The sequence below is a fragment of the Coenobita brevimanus genome, chromosome 92, assembly GCF_032717465.1.
Source record: "Coenobita brevimanus isolate Jiangsu-jjx chromosome 92, ASM3271746v2, whole genome shotgun sequence".
Taxonomy (NCBI): domain Eukaryota; kingdom Metazoa; phylum Arthropoda; class Malacostraca; order Decapoda; family Coenobitidae; genus Coenobita; species Coenobita brevimanus.
In genome coordinates, this window is record NC_137045.1 from 37,424,494 (window position 1) to 37,447,550 (window position 23,057).

The following is a 23,057-nucleotide window of genomic DNA, read 5'->3' on the forward strand; positions in this document are numbered from 1 at the left end:
ATATCTGATCTACACACCCTTTTCCCTTCCTAAATCCCCCTTGTTCTTCTCCAACTAGCTCCTCTGTCATATGCCTAACCCTGTCAATGAGTATTCTACCATATATTTTACCAGTCACACTAAGAAGGCAAATACCCCTATGGTTACCACATACTTCTCTCTCCCCTTTTCCTTTGTACAGAGGAACAATTATACCTGATTTCCAGTCCTCTGGAACCCTTCCCTCTTCCCAAGCCAATCTACACAACTTCCATATCCACTCCACAACAATCTCACCCCCATACCTAAGCATTTCACCACACACTCCATCAATTCCTGGGGCCTTTCCCAGCTTAATCTTCTTCATCGCTTCCACTACTTCCGACCTACTGATCTCTTCCTCCCTCCTCTCATCTCTTCTTCTCCCAGCCATTCCCCAACCACTTATACTCACACTGCTTTCACTCTCTACATTCAACAAATCCTCAAATTGCTCCTTCCATCTCCTCAATTTCCCTCTGTTCTCCACCAACAATCTATTATTCCTATCTTTCACTCCCCTACTATTTCCCCTTTCACACTGCCTTACTTTCTTTACCTCCTTCCAAAACAATTTCTTACTCTCCCTCCATTTCACACTTAGATTCCTCCCAAACTCTTCATCCACTTTCTTCTTACTCTCCTTCACCAGTCTCTTAACCTCCCTTCTCCTTCTCACATATACCTCTCTCTTCTCTCTCTCATCTTCTCCCCTACCTCTACTCGCCAACCATTCACCATATGCCTTCTTCTTTTGTTCCACAGCTCGTTTCACCTCATCATTCCACCATGCTGTCCCTTGTACACCCTTGCATCTCCTCCTCACTCCACAAACCGCCTCACTCGCTGCGCTTATCTCTTCCGTGAATATCTTACATACGTCTTCCACCCCTTCCATCTGCTCTAGCTCATACCTTCCCAATCTTTCTTCCACTATGCTCTTATACTCTGTCATTTTCTCACTATCTTGCAATTTCTCCACTCTTCTCACAGGAGCTGCTTCCTCCTGTCTTCCCCTTCGTCTCCTCAACCACTTTCTTTGCAGCTCTACCTTGGCCATCACTAAGTGATGGTCCGAGACTTCATTCCCCCACCCTCTCCACACTCTTGCATCCAACACTTGTCTTCTCATTCGCTCATCCACACACACATAGTCTATCATTGCCTTTCGTTCAACAAGTTCACCATCCATCCTCCTCATTACTCTCCATGTATACCGGTGGATCATCTTATGCTGAAAGTAGGTGTTGGCTATTGCCAACCCCTTACCAGCACAGATGTCCACCAAAGCACTACCATTCCCATCTACTTCAGCTGGCACACCCCACTGACCAACCACTCCATCCACTCGTACATTCCCAACTTTGCCATTCATGTCTCCAATCAACAGCACTCTCTCGCTCCTCTCAAACTTGTCCATACATGCTTCTACTCTCGCCCAAAACTCATCTTTCATTCTTGCCACTCGATCCTTTGTTGGAGCATACACACATACAGTCGCCCATGCTTGTATACCTACTTTCATCCTCACCCATACAATCCTTGCACCCACTGTTCCATAGTCTCTTATATTCTCCTTCCACTTCTTGCTTATCATCAGACATACTCCCTCTCTTGCCCTCTCATTCTCACTGACTCCCGCACATATACCTACACCATATTCCCATTCTCTCATCCTTTCACCTTTCCATTTAGTTTCAGTCAATCCACATATTTCCTTTGTACAAAGGAATAATTATACCTGACTTCCAGTCCTCTGGGACTTTACCTTCCTCCCAGGCCAATATGCACATCCTCCACATCCGTCCTACTACTGTCCCTTGAGGTTGCCAAAACCCCAGTAGAAACGTTCAAGAGGTTGTATTAACTATGACTTATTTTGCCTCAGTGTTACCATTAAACACTGAGTGAGAAGTCTTTACTGCAGCCAAAATTTCTTGTGAAATCCTTCTCCCCCTGTGGATTTCAAATATCTTCTGCTTTTGGAGTAAACTTCCCATACATAGTGTGTGTGTGTGTGTGTGTGTGTGTGTGTGTGTGTGTGTGTTTATCTGTTACATGTGTGTGTGTGTGAATTTATCTATTACATGTGTGTGTGTGTGAATTTACCTATTACAGCATCAAGCTTATCCTGATCTGGACAGGGATTATTTTGTATGTACATTCCTGGCATGTTGGCTACCATTATGTCAGAAGACCGTGCAGAGACAGACCAGACTCTACATGCACATGTAGTCAGAAAACAGGAAAAAACTACATTAAGAAAAGCCGAGGTATCATATAAATTACAGGCAGTTAATAAAAGGACTTTAGAAGCATTTGGAATTAGCTGTGTGTACTTGAAGTAGTGAGATGCGTGTCTCAATTCACCCCTCAAAAAAAAAGGGTGGGGGGTGAATCGAGACAAAATTATTTTTCAAATTTCAGGAATAAATAAAAATATCTTATTTCGTCTTGTAGCACATAAAACCTAATCCTTTTAAGAGTATAAAGTCAAGAATTTATGTTTTTGCCACAATAAATAACTTCAGTAGAGCAAAATTATCAAAAACTTTGACTTTCACCACACAAAGTTTTACTGAGTGCAGTTTTGTACACATTACAATAATGGGTGTTAAATGCATTTAAATAATTAACAAAATTTGTCATGGATACTCTGAGATACCTTATGAGCATAATAAAAAAAAATGTTGATGCACTCAATTTATAATGTTGATTATCAATTGACCCCATGTAAAAACCCATCACACTTCACCTCACTCAGTGCTACCCCATATAATTTACCAAACCCCTTTGGCATCCAAAGATATCAGTGTTTGAAAAATTTCTTCAGATACTGGGGGCTCCAAGTACTTGCATAAAAGTTTGGAAGCACCTTGATGAACTCCAGTAATATGAGCACCAACACAGTGGCTTGGATGCACTCTAAATTATTTTCTACAGTTGTGGTGTGTAAATAATCTGCTCTCATGGAGCTGTAATCAGAGTACATCATACCATGAGCAAAATTGAATAATATTTATGATTTTGACTTTTAGGGCAAGTCCTTTACTATACTGGCCATAGAGATGGACAAGAAAGGGAAGTGATCAGAAGTCCTGAGGAACTGGCTCTTGTTCTCCAGCTGTACCACAGCAGTCCAACTGGAGGCCACAGAGGATGGGTTGCAACTATGCAGAAAATCTCCAGCCGCTATTACTGGACAGGAATGAGCAGTGATATCAAGCAATATGTATGTATTAGAATGTATTTAGTCAGTGCATATGTTATGGGAAGTTCTTATCATACCGTCAACATTGTAGTTACCATCACCACCTTTCATATAAATTAGTTTGTGTCACTTGAGAGTATGTGACAGTAAGTTAATGGCTGATTTGTCAACCTTGGTTATCTCATGACCCGATACTTTTGCCCTTTGTGTCTTATCATTCTTCTTCTCTGGACACCCCAACTCTTGCACTATTCAGTAAGACAATCAGTTTCTTGCAGATTGCAGCATGTGACAGGTGCCAACTATCTATTCACCGTAAGACCCAGACCCCTGAAATGAGACCCGTGAAAGTAGAGGAGCCACCGGACTTGGAAGGAGTAGATGTAATAGGTAAGGAATTGGATACATCTTTGTTATGGCTTTTGGTAGGGTACACTTTATAGCTATACTGTACTTCAGTCATTGAAAACAATGCAGCTAGTGTTCATTATTCTTTTTTTAATTTTTCTTTTTAAAGTAAACTCTGTCCTCAGTGTAAAAAAACTTTCATATTGTTAGTTTTTTAAAGATTAGTGTATTTAATTCAACATCTGTTGAATCTCTACCTTCCCGCATTGCTTCCCTCACTTTCTGTAACAAGTAACTTATTTCTCACATATGTTTGCTTTTAATTATGTTTCTGCCAACTCCCATTAAAAAAAAATTTAAATAAAATTCAATTCCCATTTTGTCTGCATCCAACATAGGGGCCTGAGGTTAGACTGCAGTCAGTGCAGAGCCTTTAAAGGTAGGAGGCTACCCTTAAATGCTGTGGACTAATTGTAGCCTGGCGTCAGGCTCCTACGCATGGATGCAGGCAAAATGGGATTTCTAAAAAAAATAAATAAATGCCAAATCCCATTTTGCCCACATCTGAGCATAAGGGCCTGAGGTTGGGCGACAGTTAGTCCAGATCATTTAAGGGCAGGAGGTCAACCTACACCCCAGTAGCGTCAACATAGAGGTGCCCTGAGGTTTTTCTAAAATGTTGACACTACATGGGGCGTAGTTCAGTCTCCCACCCTTAAACGTTCAGTACTATATGTAGCCTAACCTCGGGCCCGTATGCATGGAGGTGGTCAAAATGGGATGTGGGTTTTGTTTCATTTTTTTTTTAATATTCCAGGATAAACTACCGTTAGATTGTTTGAGTGTTTTACATACTGCTGACATAATATTACAATATGTGTAAAACAAGCAAACACAGTCGAGCAGGGCAGTACTCCCGAGGTGGATGGAAAGCTGATGACAGGGAGTGCTGGCGCTCCCGTTTCATCAGCCCTCAGGACTAGTTCCTGACCATCCCCCTTTGCTGAACTTTTTCAGTGTCTCAGTTACACAGAGAGTAGGCCAGCATGCTCTCCAGTACAAATTTCTCTAACTATCTACACCAAACTACATGCACAGTACACACTACACTTCCTATTCTAAATTCAACAAAAATGGCGTCTCTTCATCAAGCCTCGGAGTCCCCGGAGGGGGGGGGGACCATAAATGCCCCCACCATCCGCCCCTCTCCCGATGACGACTTGAGGTGCCTGGAACAACTGTCTGACTCTCTTCTTCTTCATTTCTGCAACATTCGCGGCCTTTCCTCTAACTTTCGCTCTGTTATGCACCACCTCTCCTCCTCTAAACCTCACCTTCTTTTTCTAACGGAGACTCAGCTGTCTGAGGCAACTGACAGCAAACCCTTTTCTGTATCCTCCTACTTTCTCTATACTCATTTCAAAGCCAAAGGTGGCTGTTGTGTATATATACGCAACGACTTATCTTGCTCTCGTGTTCCTGATCTCGATTCTTCTGAATTCTCTACGCTCTGGCTTCAGCTTTCTTGTCATTCTCTGACTAAATATATCTGTGCTGTTTACTTATCCCCTAATTCTACTGACTATCAAAAATTCTTCGACTATCTTACTTCTACGATGGAACACATTCTGTCCATTTCTCCTTTCTCTGAAATCTCCATTCTAGGAGATTTCAATGTTCACCACCACCTTTGGCTCTCCTCTCCTTTCACGGATCCACCTGGTGAACAAGCCTACATCTTTTCTATCCTTAATGACCTAGAGCAGCTTGTACAGCACCCTACCTGTATCCCTGACCACCTTGGAGAGAGCTCCAACATACTTGACCTCTTCCTCACAACTAATCCTTCTGCTTACTCTGTTAATCTTTTCTCTCCGTTGGGCTCCTCCGATCACAACCTTATTACCTTAACCTGTCCTATCACTCCGGTGCGGCCTGAGGACCCTCCAGGGAAACGTCGTCTGTGGCATTTTGGAGCCGTGGACTGGGAGGCCCTCAGGCAGTACTTCTTTGATTTTCCCTGGAATGATTATTGCTTCCATGGCCGGGAGCCATCTGGGTGTGCCTTGCGCATTACGGAGGTTATTCTCTCGGGCATGGAAGCATACATTCCTTTCTCATATCCTTTGACTAACGCAAGAAAGCCTTGGTTTAATCACGCTTGTTCTAATGCTGTCCGCAACAAGGAGAGGGCCTACAAAAGGTACCGGAGCCAACCCACCCCTGAATCACATCATCTTTACGTTTCTGCCCGGAATCATGCTAAGTCTGTTCTTCGCTCTACTAAAAATAATTTCATCCATACTAAATGCTCTCAACTCTCCAACTCGAATTCTTCCCACTCCTTCTGGCACCTTGCCAAAAATCTTTCTAACAACTTTACCTCATCATCCTTCCCTCCTCTTTTCTACTCTGATGGTTCTGTAGCTATTTCTTCTACTGATAAAGCAGATCTCTTCGCACAGACTTTCTCCTCCAATTCCACCTGAGACGATTCCAGTGCTGTTCCTCCATCACTTCCCCCCTCTGACTTCCTCATGGCTGACATTAAAATTTCTTCAGTTGATGTATTTTCTGCCATCACTGGCCTCAGTACCAACAAGGCATATGGGCCTGATGGGGTCCCTCCTGTTGTTCTCAAGAACTGTGCTTCTGTGCTTACACCCTGCCTAGGCAAACTCTTTCGCCTATGTCTGTCAACTTGTACCTTTCCTTCTTGCTGGAAGTTTGCTCTCATTCAGCCAGTCCCAAAGAAGGGTGACCACTCCCAACCCTCCAACTATCGTCCAGTTCCTTTAACGTCCTGTATTTCAAAAGTTTTTGAGTCAATTCTCAATAGAAAAATTTTAAGGCATCTTTCCTATCACAACCTTCTTTCCGATCGTCAATATGGGTTCTGTCAGGGACGCTCCACTGGCGATCTTCTCACCTACCTTCCAGACTCCTGGTCATCCTCCTTTTGGGACTTTGCCGAAAGCTTTGCCTTTGCACTTGACATCTCAAAGGCTGTCGATCGAGTCTGGCATAAATCTTTAATTTCCAAACTGCCCTCCTACGGTTTCTATCCTTCTATCTGTGCCTTCATCGCTAGCTTCCTTTCTGGTCGTTCTATAGCCGCTGTTGTAGACGGCCATCGTTCTTCTCCTAGATCTATCAACAGTGGTGTTCCTCAGGGCTTTGTCCTATCACCAACTCTCTTCCTTTTATTCATCAATGATCTTCTAAGCTGTACATCCAACCTTATCCACTCATACGCTGATGACTCCACCCTTCATCTTTCCATTCATTTCCCACAACGCCCATCTCAACAATTACTTCAACAAACAAGGGATGAGGCTATGGCACACCTAATGTCTGACTTGGCTCGTATCTCTGACTGGGGTAAAAATAATATGGTTGTTTTTAATGCATCTAAGACTCAATTCTTACACCTATCAACCCGACAAAATCTTCCACAGGTATACCCACTAATGTTTAATAATATTCAGCTTAATCCTGCATCATCCTTGAACATGCTTGGGGTTTCATTTACTCGGGACTTATCTTGGAAAGATCATATTACATCTCTTGTAAAATCTGCTTCCAAGAGATTGGGTGTGCTAAGCCGACTCCGCTCTTTCTTTACCCCTGCACAATTGTTGACTATACAGGGGTTTTATCCGCCCCTCTGTGGAGTACAACTCTCATGTGTGGGGAGGCTCCCCACATACAGCTCTTCTCAATAGGGTGGAGTCAAAGGCTTTTTGTCTCATTAACTCTCCTCCTCTTACTGACTCCCTTCAATCTCTGTCTCTTCGCCGCACTGTTGCATCTTTATCTCTTTTCTCTCGCTACTTTAATGGTCACTGCTCCTCTGAACTGTCTCCTTGCCTTCCTCCACCTCTACGACGGGCGTGTAGCACCCGTCTGGCAGCAAACTCTCATCCCTTTTCTGTCCAACTCTCTAATGCAAGAGTTAACCGTTACTCCCAGTCTTTCATTTATGCAACAGGTCAGCTCTGGAACTGTCTCCCTCTGTCTGTATTTCCTGCTGCCTATGATCTCCAGTCTTTCAAACGCAGTGTGTCCAGGCATCTCAAAATGATCGGATCTTGAATTTGGCTCTCTATTGTATTTTGTTTTTCTCTTTGAGGGAACTGTTACTGTGGGCTCATGGCCTTTGGTTCCTTCTTCCTCACATGAAAAAAAAAAAACGCAAACACAAACATGCACACAAACACACACACAAACACACACATACAAATACACACACACACACACACACACACACACACACACACACACACACACACACACACACACACAACCTATCCCTGAATCACATCTTTTTTATGCTTCTGCCCAGAATCGTTCTAAGTCTGTTCTTTGCTCTGCTAAAAATAATTTCATCTGTACTAAATGCTGTCAACTCTCCAACTCAAATTCTTCCCATTCCTTCTGTCCTTCTGGCACCTTGCCAAAAACTTTTCTAACAGCTTTACCTCATCATCGTTCCCTCCTTTTTTCTACTCAGATGGCTTTGTAGCTCTTTCTTCTGATGAAGCAGATCTCTTCACTCAGACTTTCTCCTCTAATTCCACCTTTGACGATTCCGGTGCTGTTCCTCCATCACTTCCCCACTCTGACTTCCTCATGGCTGACATTAAAATTTCCTCAGCTGATGTATTTTCTGCAGTCACAGGCCTTAATACTAACAAGGCATATGGGCCTGATGGAGTCCCTCCTATTGTCCTCAAGAACTGTGCTTCTGTGCTTACACCCTGCTTAGGCAAACTCTTTTGCCTTTGTCTGTCAACTTGTACCTTTCCTTCTTGCTGGAAGTTTGCTCTCATTCAGCCAGTCCCAAAGAAGGGTGACCATTCCCAACCCTCTAACTGTTGTCCAATTGCTTTAACATCCTGTGTCTCAAAAGTTTTCAAGTCTATTCTTAACAGAAAAATTTTAAAGCATCTTTCCTATCACAACTTCTTTCTGATCGTCAGTATGGGTTCCTTCAGGGATGCTCCACTGCCAATCTTCTCACCTACCTTTCAGACTCCTGGTCATCCTTCTTTCGGGGCTTTGGCGAAAGTTTTGCCGTTGCACATGTCATCTCAAAGGCCTTCAGTCGAGTCTGGCATAAATCTTTAATTTCCAAGCTGCTCTCCTACGGTTTCTATTCTTCTCTCTGTACCTGCATCTACAGCTTCCTTTCTGGTCGTTCTATAGCCGCTCTTGTAGACGTCCATCGTTCTTCTAGATCTATCAACAGTGGTGTTCTTCAGGGCTCTGTCCTATCACCAACTCTCTTCCTATTATTCATCAATGACTTTCTAAGCTGTACATCTAACCCCATCCACTCGTACGCTGATGATTCCACCCTTCACCTTTCCATTCGGTTTCCGCAACGTCCATCTCAGCAGTTACTTCAACAGGCAAGGGATGAGGCTATGGCACACATAATGACTAACTTGGCTATTATTTTTGACTAGGGTAAAAATAATCTTGCTATTCTTAATGCATCAAAGACTCAGTTCTTATACCTATTAACCTGACTAAATCTTCCTCAGGAGTACCCTCTAATGGTTAATAATATCCAGCTCAATCCTGCATCATCCTTGAACATGCATGGGGTTTCATTCACTCAGGATTTATCTTGGAAAGATCATATTACATCTCATGTAAAATCTGCTTCCAAGAGATTAGGTGTACTAAGCCCACTCCGTACCTTCTTTACCCCTGCACAGTTGTTGACTTTATACACGGGTTTTATTTGCCCCTGTGTAGAGTACAACTCTCATGTGTGGGGAGGCTCCCCACATACAGCTCTTCTCAGTAGGGTGGAGTCAAAGGCTTTTCGTCTCATTAACACTCCTCCTCCTACTGGCTCCCTTCAACCTCTGTCTCTTTGCCGCACTGTTGCATTTTTATCTCTTTTCTATCGTTACTTCCTTAGTCACTGCTCCTTTGAACTGTCTGCTTGCATCCCTCCACCTCTGCGACGGACCCGTCTAGCAACAAACTCTCATCCCTTTTCTGTCCAACTCTCCAATGCAAGAGTTAACCATTACTCCCAGTCCTTCATTTATGCAACAGGTCAACTCTGGAACTGTCACCCTCGGTATATCCTACTTCCTATGACCTCCAGTCTTTCAGACGCAGTGTGTCCAGGCATCTCGCAATGAACGGATTTTGAATTTGGCCCTCATTTTTTTTTTTTTTTTTTTTTTTTTTTTTTTTTTTTTTAGGAACTGTTATGCAGGCTCTTAGCCTTTGGTTCCTTCTTCCTTGCATTAAACATACACACACACACACACACCGCTCGCTGGTGCAGTGGTAACTTTCTCGTTTGCCATCTGGTAGACGGGAGTTCGCGCCTCGCTCAGGTTGCGAAAAGTTTCACTGACGAAGTGGGTGGTTACTGTCCCCCTTGAGCAAGGGGACGGGTGTGTGCGTGTGTGAAGGTCACAGCCTTGCCCTTAGATCGGACTATATGAGCTCTCAGCTCCCTTCCGGGAGGGTAAAAGCTGACCATCACGACCATCAAGTGATCCTGACCGACCCGGTGAATTACATACACACACACAGACACCAGAATTAACAAATATATGCTTTGGCCTTATGAATCATGCATTCAGCCGATGATTGAGATTGTAGTTATGATATGCACACATGGCAAGTGGGGCATTGATTCATAAATTCTCTAAAGAATACCTAAGTGACTAAGGTAATTCTCTTCCTCTGGGGGGGGGGGGAAGTAGATGTATGTTAACAGAGAATGTTCATAATTATTTCTGACTTCCTTCCTGTCCTCTCATTAGTCCTGGATGGTTGTTGAGAATAAACTGAATCCACACAAGAATTTCAGGCCTGGACAGTTAAGGCTTTGTACTACAGTACTGTACCTTAATACTGTACAGTATTTGGATTTTGTTACTTATGTGACATTCATGCAGCCTAAATATTTTACCCAGAATCCACATAATTCAGAAATACAGAGAGGACTTTTTCCCGGTCATTCTGGAATATTGACATTTGACAGTACACTCACTGCAAATTGCCTTAGGACCTACACACAGAATTGCTATGGGAGAGTTGTTTGTCTTTGCTTTGTGTTTCCACCTCTACCAAATGAATTTTTTTGGCAAGAAGTAACTGGCAACTCCTCTGGTGTTGGCAGGAGGTGGTGAAACACTCAGCACGTCAGTGCTTGCCCAGAAGCGAGAGTGGGAGTATGTGTTCTTGTCGCTTCGAGCTTGCACCTTCCTCTTTTTTCGTATGCATTACTGTTTGCCCTATTATTTTCCTAGAATCGAGTTGTCATGCCTGGAAAGTACTGCTCAAGGGATGAGAGGGTCCGTATCATTGCATGGAGGCAGGATAATGTCCCTGTCAACACGATTTGTGAACCTACTGGAGACACAAAGTTGGCTCATGAAGATTCTTGCTGCAGTGCATAGCCTACCACCTGATGTCATACCAGAGCACAAGCATGGCGGTGGAAAGAAGAGGACGACTTCCAGAGGTACAATACGCTTCTGAAGAGGGAAGTAATCAAGAATCCTCGACTGACAGCAACAGAATTGAAGAGAATGCATCCCCAGCTGTTACATGTCAATTCGAACAATCCAACACCGCTTGCAGAAGGAGCTGGGTTTGCCAAGCCGCACCGCAGCCAAGAAACCGCTTCTCACTGACCACATGAAGCAGCAGCGCATTCAGTTTGCCAAAAAGTATGCACACTGGACAACGGATGAGTGGAGAAAATTATGTTTTCCGATGAAAGCACATTTCAAGTATTCCAGGTGTGTTCTGCCAAGGTTCATTGCTCTGCCTCCCATAGTCGATATAACCCTGCTTACACAGTGCCGACTGTTAAGCATCCACAATCAGTAATGGTATGGGGGTGTTTCTAGGTGAAATGGGAAGGGGAGGCCTCTACTTTCTTCCTAAGAACCTGATGGTGAATGGTGGCCAGTACATTCAAGTTCTGAAATACCATTTGGTAAACTTTTTTGCTATTCATGGGTGTGACTTTTTCATGCACGATTCAGCTCCATTTCACAAGTCAATGGCTTCAGGATAATCGGATTGAGGTCCTCGATTGGCCTGGCAACAGTCCGGATCTAAATCTGATAGAAAACTGCTGGGCAAAGATGAAGAAAATCATGGCTGAGAAGAAGAAACCCAATCTGGACAACCTCAAGACTGAACTGACAAATGTTTGGCACAAAGAAATGTCCTTAGATTGCATTAGAGATCTAAGTGATTCCATGCCAAAATGCATCCAACTGGTCCTGGAAAACAAGAGAAACATGATTTGATATTAATGAATGGCATTTCATGAACAAACATTGTGATGTGCTATGATTTCTGTGTTTTTTAATACCTTGTGGGAGGAGGTCCTAAGTCAATTGCGGTAACTGTATATGCTTTGCTTCTATGAGTCAACTCCTCTGATACGTCTGCTTACATCCCTCCACCACTGCGGCAGGCGCATAGCACCCGTCTAGCAGTAAGCTCTCATCACGTTTCTGTCCGACTCTCAGGTGCAAGAGTGAACCGTTACTCCCAGTCCTTCATGTATGCGACATATCGACTCTGGAGCTGTCACCATCTGTCCGTATTTCCTACTGCCTGTGATCTCCAGTCTTTCAAATGCAGTGTCCAGGCATCTCAAAATGAATGGATCTTGAATTTGGCTCTCTGTTATCTTGTTTTTGTTTTTTCTTGGGAAAATTTGCGAGCTCCTGGTCTTTGGTTCCTTCTTCCTTGCATAAAAAAAAAGAAAAAAGCATAACCTCACTTCTGTTTGACAGGCATCTTTCAAATGAAAAAATGTACATTAGGAATGTTAAATGTGGCCAGCATTGGTTGACGTCACCAGAATATTTACTCTTTATACTGTAAATCCTCATTTATAGCTTTCAGAGTAAGTTCATAAAAATGCCTAGTAGGTGGCATAATCCAGGAATGATAACAAGTAACCTGTGAAATCCTCATTTTGATAGAAAATATGGAAAGGCCGCACCCGTTTGGTAAAGAATTAATAAAAAATGATATTAGTGAAGTTTATGACCATCCTCTATGAGTTTTATTCTTTACAGAGATTTTTGTTGTCTGTCTTGTTGGAGGTTAGGTTAGGTTGGGTTAGGTAGGTTTGGTTAGATTTTCTGGTTAATATTACTTTTAGGACTGATTTTGTTTTGATATTCAGAACATGGTTTTTCTGGTGGTTTTTGATGTTATTATTACCTTCTTTTTAGCAGTTGCTTCATTTGGCCTCTAGCCTTCCGCCCTCCTACCAAAGAAGGGTACATCAGAATGTGGGGTTTTGGGTGAGGGAATTTTGGAAAATAAATAAAAACTGACAGTTTCAAAGGTTGTAGATACAAATTGCAACAGAGACCCACCAGAAAATTCATGTTTAAGATATAACCAACCCAGAAATGAAAGTCAGTTTTGATGAAATCACTTAAGATTCGTGGGAAAAACATAAATGTAATGGAAATATTACTGTTATTCATAAACTTCACAAATACCATCTTATAAATTTAGTACACTTATTATAAGTGGAACTCCATCACCTACAGAGTCTTCACCTGAACCAGCAACTTCAGAGTCTTCACCAGAACCAGCAACTGCAGAGTCTTGTTTTACTTCTTTGTCAAAGAGGCAAGGACTGCCAGTGACTGAGTTCTCTGCATGTGGGTCATGTAGCACTCCAGCCAAGAGGAAGTTATATGCACCCAGGTCATCTAGCGCTCCAGTTAAGAGGAGGAAGATACAACAGATGTCACGCGCAGTACATTCTCTAATCACCTTGGCAAGTGATACAGAACCTAACGAACCAGAACAACCTAAAAGTATGACCGAGTCGGTATCAATATTTGTCGAACATTGTTTTCGTGATATTGCAGACAAACACCATTTAGCATATGCTTTACAGGTGATGCAGGCTGCAAAGGATATAAGGGAAAAATATATGTAAGTTACTGTTTTGTAATGGCTGGAATACAGTAAAATTATTGATGCTCCATAATTCATTCATTTATCAATATTACATTACAGTACATTGTATTATACTGTATTGTAAAGTAATTTAGTCATTCATCCTCTATAGTGTTTTGTAAGTTTATTTATGTAGCTGCTTCTTTAAGGTGTGTATACTTTATGAATCCTGTGATATTGTAGTCATTATCATCAGTACAAAGTATAGCTTTAGACTGCTTCTGAAATCTCACATCTAACTTAGACAAGAATGCTTTTGTTAGGGGAAGTAGTTTCTATGACTGGAATAGTAGGGATCCCTTCCATGCACCCTGGTAACCCCCACGTGGCGGTTTATGTTCACTTCGCCCATTTTACTTTTTGTTGTGGTAGGTGGGGGCGCTCACCATCCACTCACTCAATGTAGTGCTGCTCTTGGGTGTCTGCCGTTTCCTCTCCTCTATCCTTCTTTCCTTCCATCCTCTTCTGTCTTTCTTTCCTTCATTCTTTCCTTGTCCTTCTGCCTATAGGTGACTTTACATTCCCTCTTCTGTCTTTCTTTCCTTCATTCTTTCCTTGTCCTTCTGCCTATAGGTGACTTTACATTCCCTCTTCTGTCTTTCTTTCCTTCATTCTTTCCTCTTCTTTCCACCTGTGGGTGACTCTACACTGAGTGACAAGCCAAATGGTTTCCTGTACGCCAGGAAACGATTTACTACACTGGATGGTAACCATATAACCAAATTTTGGCACCGGGTGGTTTAGTGGGTTATTGAGACAAGTTTCTGGTCAAAAAATTTTTTAAGCAAGATACTTGTCTATCTATCTATCTATTGCCAGACGCCTCAATCCCGTTTGGGGCGGCCACAAACAAATCACCTCCACGTCACCCTGTCCCCCACCATTTCACTGCCCTGCTCCCAACTCACACACCCCTCTCTCATATACCTCTCCACCCCATCCCTCCATCTCATCCTCAGCCTCCCCCTCCCTCTCCCCCCCTCCACCTCACTCACATACACTCTCTTCGTCAGTCTTTCACCCTCCATCCTCTCCACATGGCCAAACCACCTCAGTGTATTCCTCCTAACGCTTCCTATCACATCCACGTCCACACCACAACGCTCCTTTATATCCTCATTTGTCAACCTGTCTCACCATGTGACTCCACAGGCTCCTCTTAAATAACTCATTTCCACTGCTCTCACTCTTGACTTGTGTCCTTCCAGCAACGTCCAAGCTTCACTTCCATACGTTAGAGTTGGTACCACAATACTATCATGTAGTAACTTTTTCACTTCCATGCCCACTTCCCTGCTTCTTATCACTGCTTTCAAGGAACCAGCAACCTTTCTTAGCTGCTGTACCCTTTCAAGCACTTCACCCTCCAAACCTCCATCCTTACTCATCACACTACCGAGGTGCTTAAACGTACTCACATTTTCCAATTCCTCACCATCCAACCTTGCTGTACATTCACTGACTTCACCTCTCTCAAAGACCATCACTTTACTCTTCCCTACATTCACCTTTAGAGTCTGTTTCTTACACACTCTCCCAAACTCATCCACCAAGCCTTGCGGCTCTCCTTCGTCTTCACTCAACAACACAGTATCATCTGCAAACAACAGTACAGGGAGTTTCCAAACACTACCCTCTCTCACCAGGGCCACTCCAACCTCCACTGCCCTACCTTGTACCTCTTTTATTTCCCCATCCATGTACAGATTGAACAACCATGGAGACATGACACATCCCAGTTTCAACCCAACCTTCAAAGAGAAAAATTCACTCAGTTCACCATCCACACACAGTGCAGCCTTAGCACCATCATACATACTCTTCACAGCATTCAGCAACTTCCCATCTACTCCATATATTCTTAATACTTTCCACAATCCTTGTCTATCCACCCTGTCGTATGCTTTCTCCAAATCCATGAAAGCTGCATACTACGTCATTCCCTTCTCTAGAAACTTTTCCACTGAAGATCTAAGAATGAATCTCTGATCTACACAACCTTTTCCGTTCCTAAAGCCTCCCTGTTCTTCTCCAACTAATTCCTCTGTTTTTTCTCTGTCAATAAGTATCCTACCATACACTTTTCCTGTTATACTAAGAAGACAAATGCCCCTATGATTACCACACACGTCATTTTCCCCTTTTCCTATGTACAAGGGAATAATTATACCTGACTTCCAATCCTCCGGGACTCTACCTTCCTCCCAGGCCAATCTGCACATCTTCCACATCCATTCTACTACTATCTCTCCCCCATGCTTCAGCATTTCACCACACACTCCATCAATTCCTGGGGCATTCCCCAATTAACTTTCTTCATTGCTTCCACAGCTTCTGTGCTACTGATTTCTTCCTGTCTTCTCACCTCCCTCCTCCCAGCCATTCCCCAGCCACTTATACTCACATTACTTCCATCCTCTATGTTCAGCAATTCCTTAAAGTGTTCTCTCCATCTGCTCACTTTTTCTCCCTTTTCCACTAGTATTCTACCATTTTTATCTTTCACTCCACTGCTAACTTCACTTCCACCCTGTCTTACTCTTTTCACCTCTTTCCAGAACATTTTCTTAGTCTCTCCACTTTACACTTTGTATGGGTAAAAAATAAGCAGAGAATCACTATGTCAACCAGTTTTCCAAAAAAATTTTGCAGATACATGAGAAAATAATAAGTAAAGTAGCTGAAAAATCACATGACTCTGAAGCGGCCTCTGATTGGTTGTGACGTCATTACTCACACTGAGGCAGCATAATCTACTTTGTTTACGTTTAGCCTGCATACACTGCTTGTTTCTGATCTCCAAGCATGCCCAGTGACAAGAGGAATAATTGTCAGTGATTCGTTCCAATGTGTAAGTGCACAGACAAAAGCACACTAGGGAAATTATTCCTCTGTGTACCAGCAAATGAGAATAAGCGAGAGCAATTGTGGCTGGCTGCTCGTCAGAAGTTCACAGTCCTGGAATGCAGTCTTTACTGTTGTGAAAATATTACTTTCTTCTCCATGTAGGTTCATAAATGCCTAACTATCTGAAATTCAGTTTAAAAAAAACTGTGCTTAATTTAGCTATTAATAGAAAATTAGGATTCAGAGCATGAATGTGCTAAGGTTAACGAATGTTTCTAGATTGGCAACATGCCTTGACAGACTTCTTTTTAGCACAAATAATGATTTTCAGTGGAGATAAATGTATTTGCATGTTAAATTAATATTTATACAAAGCAGAAGACTTGCAAGGCAATTTGAGCTAAAGGAGACACACTTCCACTAACTTTAGCGGGTTTCCGGTCTGAATCCAGATTTTTTGTGAACAGTTAAATTAAACACAAAAATTTGACCGGATTTCAGATAATTAGGTGTGTATGCACCTTTATGATGATAAAATCTATGGCACTTACCATTTAAAAGCGCCGATTCGGTGTTGATTCAGTAAATGACCGCCGATTTCGTATTTCATTGCACCCTCCTGAAGGTACCCTATTATCAAGTTCAGTCACTCACTGATACTGTTCTTTCAGAAAACTGATAATGAAGAGGTCAAATATTAAACGTTAATAGGCATAATACCGATACAAACTTATACAACTGATACTGTACGACATACATTAAACACTTTACACCTCATGAGGTACAAGCACTGCTCAGGAATGGTGTAGCTGTAAGCAACTTCCAGTCGATATCACTGCAATTTACTTACCTAACATGTACATTTACAACATGAAAAGTATTCCTTCACAACATATCTGAAGGGGTAGTTTGGATCTACAGTGGCCATATTGGTAAATATCATGACAACTATTATCGCTGTTACTGGTAAATCCTTGTGTGATGGATTGGAACGTTGTCTGCAGTGTGAATACTGACGTCATCGCCAATATGGCGGCTGCTTCCCCCCCAGCCACAAAGAATTAAAGTTATCACGTCTTGACCAGTGCAACTGATAAATTAAAAGATACATATACGGTAAGCTTTTAAGTGCACTTGCTATGTTTACCCAGAACCGGAAACACGTCTGTTACGGCGCTCCAATCGGATTGTGCTGGTGAATGTTTATATCATAAGGGTGGATTGAGGTTTATTGCTGACGTAATGCCATTAAGGGATGAGTGAGGCTGGTCATCTCATCTTAAATGTCAGAGCCAACTTGCCTTGCCCCAGGCTCCTACGCTCCTCATGGGGAAACGTAGGATTGGGTGATGGATGGATGGATGTACAAATTGTATTTTTACCACATGGCCATTTTATTTAGTTTCAAAATTTTGGCACAATTTTATACATGAGGTTAACTTTCAAGTTAATTTGTGATTATGAATTCTTAAAAATAATGAAACTGTACTTAGGAATTATGTAAATTACAATATATAGTACGGTCTTTGAATTTTGTTATTTTTGCCACCCATAGACCTGATAATGATGGCTATGTACACTCTCACCAAAAAGTTCTTGAACACCTGGGCACAGTGAATGTGGGAATGAGCAGCATGGAGTTTGTCATTTGGGAACATCTGATATGACTGATTCCAAATGACCTGATTGAATGTCATTACATTCGTGTATAGTGGCCAACAATTACTGCTGAAACATAACACTGTGTTAAAATACAGCTGAGAGAGCTGTTTTCAGATTCTTCATCCATTTTACCAGATTGCAGAGTGCTGACAGCATTTGAGAATTTTGGTGAGAGTGTACATTGAGAAGGTGCAATAGTGGAAAAAATTGAATTATGTGTTGTGTAGGTATGTATTATGTTATAATCAAGACACCACTACAGTAGTGCAGGTTTCTCGTGGTGTTCTGCCATGGAACCTACCCTTCCTGGATGAGATACAACTTTAACCTCTTTCACATTTCTTTTGCATTTGTGGAATGGCCTTGGGCAACTACTGGAAAGCCTTCCACTCAACCATGAGGGTGCTGACATCACTGCCTTTGCTGAAGCCTTCCCTTATTGATGTTTTCAGTATCTAGTATGTCTTGAGGTGCATATGAATATCTGGAGCTTGTTCTCCAGTAATTTTGCAAGGCTACAACAGTAAGTTTGATATCCTTTGCGTTAGTAGATGTTCTTATAAGAGTTCTAAACACCTAGAGATTGGCTGGAAGAATTCCAAAAGCATTTTCTGATGTTCATCTTGCCCAGGAAAGGCAGTAATTAAAAGTCCTATCCTCTGCTGCCTGATTCCTTCTCGGGTAAGGCTTGATTAAGTATGGTTTCAAAGGAAAGGCATCATCTCTACAATAACGTACTGTATGGACACTGCTTGTCCAAGAAGGAAATGTTCTCTTGCTGAGGAGTTTTCAGGACATTTCCCCCTGATTCTGTTGCCTCCTTCAGAGAGCATCTGTCCCACACTCCTCCATCACTTGCCCTGCCACATGCACCAACATCCAAATAAATGAACTTATAATCTGCATCCACTAATGCCAACATTATCAAACTGAAATAACCCATATAATCATAGTGCAGTGTACACAGAACCAGAATTAGGTTTTTATTCAAGTAAAACTCTCTTCCCATCCAATGCTTTGTTGCACATGGGAAGTTCCAGTGTGTATAATAATTATGTGCAGCCTTGATCCATTCCTCTTTTGTGGTGGGCATCTTCAAATAGGCAGATTTAGTACTTTGTAGATGGCCTGGCATACCCTCGGGATCATGGCCCATATGAGGCTCTTGCTGATGTGGAACTGCTTTGCCAGGGACTGTGTGACCCACCTGAGGAAAATATAGGATAAATAACAATTAGCAAGATGTGAACACTTAACCTTACCTCTCCAATTGGAACCCTCCTTACCTCAGGGTTGGCACCAAAGTGGGTGACCCAGTTTTGTCCTTCTGGGTTTAAAAAAAATAATAATAATAACAATAATGTACAGTATTTAATCACCTAAATTCAGTGTAATATGAGCCAATATTATTGAAACTTATACAAGCAAAGCCTAAATTATCTGGCAAATGTATATCCAACATTAGCAAATTTTGTAACCTTTTAGGATTACCAGTAAGTTTGTTTTCGATAGATATGGTTCTTTATCAGTAAGGGTTAGGGTAAATTTGTTAATATTCAGTACTTAGGTTAGGTTGTCTCATATTTTTATCAAATCTCCATCATCTAAAGAAATTTATTATAAACATTGCTGTCTATCTCTCTATTGCCAGATGCCTTAATCCCGTAAGGGGTGACCACAAACAAATCACCTCCATGTCACCCTGTCCCCTCCCATTTCATTGCCCTGCTCCCAGCTCACACCCCCCTCCTTCATATACCTCTCCACTCCATCCTTCCATCTCATCCTTGGCCTCCCCCTCCTTCTCCCCCTCCACTACCTCACTCACATACATTATCCTTGTCAGTCTCTCACTCCATCCTCTTTACATGGCCAAACCACCTCAGTGTGTTTCTCCTAACGCTTCCTATCACATCCACGTCCACACCACAACGCTCCCTCACTTCGTTATTTGTCAGCCTGTCTCTCCATGTGACTCCACAAGCTCCTCTCAAGTAACTCATTTCCACTGCTGTCACTCTTAACTTGTGTCCCTCCAACAACGTCCAAGCTTCACTTCCATACGTTAGAGTTGGTATCACAATACTGTCAAGTAGTAACTTTTTCAATTCCATGCTCACTTCCCTGTTTCTTATCACTGCTTTCAAGGAAACAGCAATCTTTCATCCCTATTGTACCCTTTCAAGCACTTCATCCTTTAAACTTCCATCCTTACTCATCACACTTCCCAAGTACTTAAATGCACTCACATTTTGCATTTCCTCCTCATCCAGCCTCACTGTACGTTCACTGACCTCACTTCTCTTGAAGACCGTAACTTCACTCTTCCCTACATTCACCAGTAGATACTGTTTCTTACACACTCTCCCAAACTCATTCACCAAGCCTTGCAGCTCCCCTTCATCTTCACTGAACAACACAGTATCATCTACAAACAACAGTACAGGAAGTTTCCAGACACTGCCCTCTCTCATTAGAGCAACTCCAACATTCACTGCCCTGCCTTGTATCTCTTTTATAACCCTATCCATATACAGATTGAACAACCATGGAGACATGACACATCCTTGTTTCAATCCAACCTTCAGATAGAAAAATTCACTCAGTTCACTATCCACATGCATTGCAGCCTTAGCACCCTCATACATACTCTTCACGGCCTTCAACAACTTCCCATCCACTCCATATATTTTTAATACTTTCCACAATCAATGTCTATCCACCCTGTCATATGCTTTCTCCAAATCCATGAAGGCTGAATACAACTTCATTCACTTCTCTAGAAACTTTTCCACTAAAGATATTAGAATGAATATCTGAACTACTCAACCTCTTCCCCTCCTAACACCTCCCTGTTCTACTCCAACTGATTCCTCTGTTATTTCCCTAACTCTGTCAATAAGTATCCTGCCATATACTATACCTGACTTCCAATCCTACAGGACTCTGCCTTCCTCCCAGGCCAATCTGCATATCTTCCACATCCATTCTACTGCTATCTCTCTCCCATGCTTTAGTATTTCATCACTCACTCCATCAATTCCTGGGGCTTTCCCTGTTTTAACTTTCTTCACTGCATCCACAACTTCCATCCTACTGATTTCTTCTTCTCTTCTCACATCCCTGCTTCTCCCAGCCACTTATACTGGCATTACTTTCATTCTCTGCTTTCAGGGTTGGGTGGGGTGCAGTGGGGTAATGGTGGTGTTGGGTGGGGTGCAGTGGGGTAATGGTGGGGTGTATTGGGGTAATGGTGGGGTGTATTGGGGTAATGGTGGGGTGCAGTGGGGTAATGGTGGTGTTGGGTGGGGTGTATTGGGGTAATGGTGGGGTGTATTGGGGTAATGGTGGGGTTGGGTGGGGTGCAGTGTGGTAATGGTGGTGTTGGGTGGGGTGCAGTGGGGTAATGGTGGGGTTGGGTGGGGTGTATTGGGGTAATGGTGGGGTTGGGTGGGGTGTATTGGGGTAATGGTGGGGTGTATTGGGGTAATGGTGGGGTAATGGTGGTGTTGGGTGGGGTGTATTGGGGTAATGGTGGGGTGTATTGGGGTAATGGTGGGGTGTATTGGGGTAATGGTGGGGTGCAGTGGGGTAATGGTGGGGTGCAGTGGGGTGTATTGGGGTAATGGTGGGGTGTATTGGGGTAATGGTGGTGTTGGGTGGGGTGCAGTGGGGTAATGGTGGGGTTGGGTGGGGTGTATTGGGGTAATGGTGGGGTGTATTGGGGTAATGGTGGGGTAATGGTGGGGTGCAGTGGGGTAATGGTGGTGTTGGGTGGGGTGCAGTGGGGTTGGGTGGGGTGTACTGGGGTAATGCTGGGGTGTATTGGGGTAATGGTGGGGTGTATTGGGGTAATGGTGGGGTTGGGTGGGGTGTATTGGGGTAATGGTGGGGTTGGGTGGGGTGTATTGGGGTAATGGTGGGGTGTATTGGGGCAATGGTGGGGTTGGGTGGGGTGTATTGGGGTAAAGGAGGGGTTGAGTGGGGTGTATTGGGGTTGGGGTGCTCTCAACTCTCCAACTCGAATTCTTCCCGCTCCTTCTGGCATCTTGCCAAAAATCTTTCTAACAACTTTACCTCATCATCCTTCCCTCCTCTTTTCTACTCTGATGGTTCTGTAGCTATTTCTTCTACTGATAAAGCAGATCTCTTTGCACAGACTTTCTCCTCCAATTCCACCTTAGACGATTCCGGTGCTGTTCCTCCATCACTTCCCCCCTCTGACTTCCTCATGGCTGACATTAAAATTTCTTCAGTTGATGTATTTTCTGCCATCACTGGCCTCAGTACTAACAAGGCATATGGGCCTGATGGGGTCCCTCCTGTTGTTCTCAAGAACTGTGCTTCTGTGCTTACACCCTGCCTAGGCAAACTCTTTCGTCTTTGTCTGTCAACTTGTACCTTTCCTTCTTGCTGGAAGTTTGCTCTCATTCAGCCAGTCCCAAAGAAGGGTGACCACTCCCAACCCTCCAACTATCGTCCAATTGCTTTAACGTCCTGTATTTCAAAAGTTTTCGAGTCAATTCTTAATAGAAAAATTTTAAGGCATCTTTCCTATCACAACCTTCTTTCCGATCGTCAGTATGGGTTCCGTCAGGGACGCTCCACTGGCGATCTTCTCACCTACCTTTCAGACTCCTGGTCATCCTCCTTTCGGGACTTTGGCGAAAGCTTTGCCATTGCACTTGACATCTCAAAGGCTTTCGATCGAGTCTAGCATAAATCTTTAATTTCCAAACTGCCCTCCTACGGTTTCTATCCTTCTATCTGTGCCTTCATCGCTAGCTTCCTTTCTGGTCGTTCTATAGCCGCTGTTATAGACGGCCATCGTTCTTCTCCTAGCTCTATCAACAGTGGTGTTCCTCAGGGCTCTGTCCTATCACCAACTCTCTTCCTTTTATTCATCAATGATCTTCTAAGCTTTCCATTCGGTTCCCGCAACGCCCATCTCAACAGTTACCTCAACAAACAAGGGATGAGA